Below are 6,236 nucleotides of genomic sequence, written 5' to 3' on the forward strand. Positions count from 1 at the left end.
GCAAACCCTAAACTTAGATGAAGATTTAGAGGAAATTTACATATCTCGTCTATAAAAAAAAAAAAACCAATTAGAAAGAAGAAATAGCAAACTTGTATTTTACAAGTGATTTTTTGTAATCGGGTCATTTAATATGAAGAAATATGCATGACATAATATATTGATGATTGAATCATATTAAAAAGCTAGGCGAATAAAAGAATATTTCTAATACATGAAATGAAAATTGAAAATAATAAAATAGATGCTTGTTAAAATAAAAGTAATTAAAAAGTACAAATGAACAATATTTCCGTCCCCATAGGATAGGATCTCCCTAGAAATTAAAACAAGAAGGCAACGGTGGCGACGGCGACAGCGGCGAAAGCAGATACCTTGAGGGCTGGTGAGGCAGCACTTCCATCGGCGGGAGCGTCAGCAGGTGTATCAGCAACTGGTCCAGCAGCAGGACCATCTTCTGGTGCAGGTGGAGAAGGAGCATCAGCAGCAGATTCAGAGGGAGATGAAGCAGGGCTGGAATCAGCAGCTTCTTCGGAATCAGATGGAGCCGGAGAATCTGCGTTAGGGGAAGAGGCTGGGGCATCTGATTCATCAGATTCAGCTGGAGCATCGGCTGATGAAGAATCATCTTCAGGAGCTTCGGCGGAAGCATCAGGTGCTTCAGCAGAAGAATCATCATCTGAAGGAGCATCGGCAGGAGCATCAGCACCATCATCATCATTATCATTATCATTGGATGCCTCTGGAGCCTTCGCCGGAGCCTCAGATTCAGATTTAGGTGGAGTTGCGGCTGGTGTCTTGTTGGCCGCATATGCCCCGACAATGCCCACGAAAAGGAGAGCAACGACGATAAGTTGGCGTGCCATTGTTGTTATTTTTTTTCTTTTTTTTCTGTTTTTCCTTTTAGTTTCTTTTGTTTTTTTTAATTAGTTTTTAAAGAAAATAAAAAGAATAGATAAAAATATGCAGTATCTCCCTAGAAAAGATATAGAGAAACACTGCATGGAAAAGGAAAGGAGAAAGTGTTGATAAATAGGTGAAGGAGGGAATGTACGGATATCAGAATTCCTTAATTATGGTAATTAGTTGCTTTACTTACCTATTTTTACTTTTTCTCACCCTAAATTTTAAGGATTTGACCGAGTTTACTGGATATAGTTTTTTACTCAACTTCCTGGCCTTTTATTTTTTCTTTCTCTTATCAAATTAATGATGAATATTTTAATTTTCATGACCATACAATTTGTCAAAAACAAAAAGTTGATTTTTTTAATTAATAGGTTAGGAACGTGTATATAGTATTTTTTTGAGGGATATAAAAGTGAAGCATATACTCTTATAATATATATATATTTTTTTTATTATTTCAGTTTCCCAATGTAACATAAGTTTTAATGAACTTGTAGCAAGTCTCGTGAAGTAGCATGGAACAAATATTTGATGTAATGATCAGCTTTTCTCAACATTTATTATAAGTAACTATTGGATACGTCCAACAGCTTCAACCTATTTTAGTATTCAAGTAAGCTTCCTAATAGATAGTAATAAATATTAGGAAAAATTATAAAATTAGATGAAATGAGATGCTTCCATAACTAAATTATTTATTTGTGATTTTTCTAAAATATCTTTTATATATATATAATAACTTAGAAATTTTTTATTTTTTCTCTTTCTCTTTTCGTTTGCGAACTTGACACTCCTTTATTAATTATCGACTTATATATACATAAAATCTTTCTTCTTGCGAACTTGACACTCCGTTTCTTTAATATTTTGTACGTTTTTTTCCAGGATAATACTTTCCGCATATGATTTTACTTCGTATTTTCTTAAACTACGAAGGTAAATACTACTTCGCATAATGAGTTTTTCTTCACAGTTTTCGCAAACTGCGAAGCAAATTCACGTACTGAAGTAGTAGTATTTACCTTTGCAGGCTTCGCAGTTTGGGGAAAATGCGAAATGGTATATTTAGCGGAATCGAATAAGGCAAAAGCTAACGGACGCCCCTGGGGCGCTTGATATTAAAATCATAACATTATCAAAATTTACAACAAGATTGTAACAATAATTTAAACCTTAAACTCTAAACTTTAAACCTCGGCAATGGAGGAAGTGTGCTTCCAAAACATTAAAACTTCCTCCCTAATGTGCTTCTAGGGCATTTGGGAGGGAGGGTGCTTCCAAAACATTTGCTAAGAAATTCAAAAGCAAAAAGAACTAGAACATTTGGTTTTCACCATCTTCATCACATCCCAATCACCCCTTACTGTGATTGATGTTTTTGTATTCAAGATAAACAGATCACTGTGATTGATGCCTTTATATTCAACCTTCACAAAAATTAAGTCATTTTAGGGAAATAATTAAAGAAACACTTCGCAAAAAGCGAAATTGTGAAGTCTGCGAAGAGAAATACACCTAAAAAATGGTGATTTTTCTTCGCAGAAAGCGAATCTGCGAAGGGAAATACAAGCTAAACAATGATGATTTTGCTTCACAGCCTAAGCAAAATCATTCTGCGATGTTATTCTCTGGAGAAAATACTATGATTTTGCTTCGCAGGTTTCGCAAAATATGAAGCAAACTCATTATGCGAAGCCATTTTTTGGAAAGAGATGAAGATGAAACAGGAGAAATACAATAAATACTTACCTTATTTCCATCTTTTGCCATTGAAATCGACAATAAACATATGATAAACGTAGAAGAACGTCGAATAACGATGCATTCGATTCACACAAGAAAAAAAACAAAGAGACGAAGAAGAAACAAGAAAATGAAAGAGGAAGACGAAACAATAGACAGAAAAGGGGAAGATGAAACGACAAAACCGATAGAAACAAAGAGGGAAGATGAAATGTTTAGGGTATTTTGGAAAAATCACAAATTGAGATATGTAATGTGTTGGATAATTAAAAAAAGGGATAATTACTAATCTAACCCAATGAAGGACCCCACTTTACATATCTAATCCACCTTCCTTCCATTTTACCAAATTAGACAAATAAACCCATTTTGGACAAAACTACCATTGTTCTTATATAACAACCATCTCCTCTTTCCCTTTCATTTACTTTCACATTCTCATAGCAAAATTCATCAACTCAACCCAAGATCTAAAGACATCCATACCCCATTCAAGTTCATGTAAGTATCATTCCTTCATTTTTCATACACATTACTAGAAATACACAGTTGGTATTCGAATACATTTGCTTGAATCTTGAGATTTTCCGATTCTGCCATTGTCTCCCGATGTGTCGCATTCTGGTGCTCAAATGCGACACAGAGAATCAAATGCGACAAGGACTCGCATATACCTTGTCGCATTCAGAGTCATGTCGCATTTGCGGTCGCATTTGATGTCGCATTTGATGTCGCATTTGGTGTAGCATGTCGCATTTGCGATCGCATTTCGTTGTAGCATGTCGCATGTTTGTCGTATTTTGGTGTAGCATGTCGCATTCGAGTCGCATTTACATATGAATTGGCTTTATTATGTTTTTAATCACGTGTCCATTTTACTAAATGTAGAAGTATGTCAACCAAAGAGAGGTGTATGTGTTTTTTTATCTTGGAACGGACTGTGGGCCACAGAGGGAACTGTGATGACGTACGTGGGTGGTAAAGCGAAGTTGTTGGTTTTGCCAACAGATATTGACTTGCAAAAGTTGAAAGAGAAAGTTTATGGTGCACTTCGCGTTGACTCAACCTCGTATGATCTCCAAATGTCCATGCAGGCGACATATGGTACAAATAAACTGCGTGGTGGGATAGCAGATATTGATGATGATGAAGATGTCATGGGATTCATAGAGTATTGCCGAATGAATCCGACCGATTTGATTCCATTGTATGTTACTCTAAACATGCGAACAACAGAAGCTTCAGCATTGCGACCTAACAAGGCTGGACATGTTAACAAGGATGTACATGTTGGTCAAAGCAAACCAACGGAAGTAGTAAGTAATGATCCCACCATCGAACTGGATGCTCCTATACATGGTAAGGATGACAACGATTGTGGAAATGGTATCGATGATTATATGAATAATGATAACCATGATCATTATGATGAGCATTATGATAATGATTATTGTTACGATAATGGTGACAATGTGGAGAATAAAGATACCACTCAGAATGAAATTCCTGTTAAAAGTGCTCATTGTTGGTCCATTGTAAGGTTGCAAATATAGTTCCAAGGGGGGGTTAGGAACTATTTTACCTTTTTTAAAATAATTTGGGCAGATTTCTTTTCTTTAAGAAAAGTTTATATAACAGCGGCTCTTAACACTCAGCAAGACACTGGCTTAGTCAACTGGTGACTAGGACAGCTTCGTTGCTTAGGTCAGGAAATAGCACTTAGAGTCTATTCCTGAACCAACTTGTTGGTAGCGCACAACTCAGCTTGACCTCTCTTACTTGGTCAGTTTTAGTTTATTTTAAGCAAGCAATATAAATAAGGAGTTAAGGTTTAGAAATACTTCACTCAGCAGATTTATCCAGGTTCGGCTTCTTCTAAGCCTACGTCCTGTCCCCGGAACACTTCCGAGATTTCAAATCCTCTACTGAGCTCTTTAAAGGTAGAGCCTCAAACCTTTTACAAAATCAGAAGCTGAGTATAACAAGAGTACCTTCCTCTATACCTCTACTCACTTCTATTCTAATTCACTAAGTACTAAAACCGAGTACTCAGCTTCTCCTTTCTACTTCTAGAAATGATAAAGATTTTGTCCTAAACAACAATTGCTAGAACACCTTAGATGATTGAAAAACAATCACTCTAGACTTTTACACAAATGAATAGACTTTGTAGTGTAAGAATTTGCTTTGCTTTTGATGGAGAACTTTTGTATACGTTTGGTCAGCGTAACGGCGTTTGCTCGAAGTTCTCTGTTGAATGTGGATTCTGAATGCTCTATTTATAGAGAGCTGTGAGAGCTTCTGGTTATTTCGAATTTCGAAATAACCGTTGGAGGGAAACGGCTACAGGCCGTTTTCACTCAATCTGCCAGCAGTTCTCTTAGCCAGTCAGATTCCAGCGTCTTCTGTTCTTCAGTCAGTGTGACAGTATGTTCCTCCATTTTGGGTAACGTCAACCAGAAAGCTTGCTGTGTCTTCTGATCTTTACTTAAAGAGGAAATACTTTGTCTGGAAGCTGTCTTATGGTCAGCGGCTGTCTTGTACGTTTTGTCGAGACAGCTCAGCAGCTTTATACCGAAGTTGTCTACGTGGATCTTCTCGATCCTTCTTTACTCAGCATGCGTTTCATTACTTCAACGGCGACGTTTTGGGAATACGCGGGCTGAGTGATCTTGGTCTTGTTTGACTTGGGCCTTGACTTCCGTATAGGGCTTGAGCCTTATGATCTTTATGTCTTATGATAAATTATAAACTCAACATTGAACAAACACATTAGTGACAATAAATCAAAGCATTTAAACTTAGTGTGTTGTAGAATATTTATTTTCACTTAATTAATTTTGTCAAATCAAAATCTTGTGGAAAGGTGTTTCAACAAACTCCCCCATTTTGATGTTGGCAAAACTAATCAGCAAGGAACTCAGTATGAGCTCCCCCATGATAGTTGACCTTTTTAATTAAGTGAACTCCCCCGTAAGGGCAGAACTACTGACTTAGTTTTATTCTAAACATTCTAAGGTTTAACTGAATAAGTCTAAGATCAGTTTTCAGGTATAGGTCAGCTTATGGGTCATATTCTATTTTACTCAGTATTCAGCGGAAGTAATTTATAGTGACAGAGCGCTGAGTAATTTATTTGTTCAATGGTTTATATTTGACAAGTTCACACATTTATATGCAGCATGCATTCATATAATACTTAGCATTTAAAGGATGAATAATCAAAAGTTAAATCCGAATGCAAGTACTGTAGAAATAACAGAAGTTAGGCATATTGTTTAAAACAAGAAAAACAAACAGGACAAACAAGACAGGGCAAAAAAAAAAAAACAATTCTTCTTCCTAACTTCTAACTCTCTAGATTCTAACTTAGAGTTCCTTCTCCTTAGTTGCCACTTTTCTCCCCCGTTTTGCCATCATCAGCAGTAGGCAAATTGACGGTAGGGGCAGGAGACTTGGCCTGATCTTGCAGCAGACGAATTTGACCTTCCAAGGAATTCATGTGGTTGACCATAGTCAACATGAGTTCGGTCATTCTGGTCATTTGAGCCTGTGTTGGTTGTTGCGTCTGAACAGAGGAGAAG

This window comes from Euphorbia lathyris, chromosome 6 (assembly GCF_963576675.1).
Source record: "Euphorbia lathyris chromosome 6, ddEupLath1.1, whole genome shotgun sequence".
Lineage (NCBI taxonomy): Eukaryota > Viridiplantae > Streptophyta > Magnoliopsida > Malpighiales > Euphorbiaceae > Euphorbia > Euphorbia lathyris.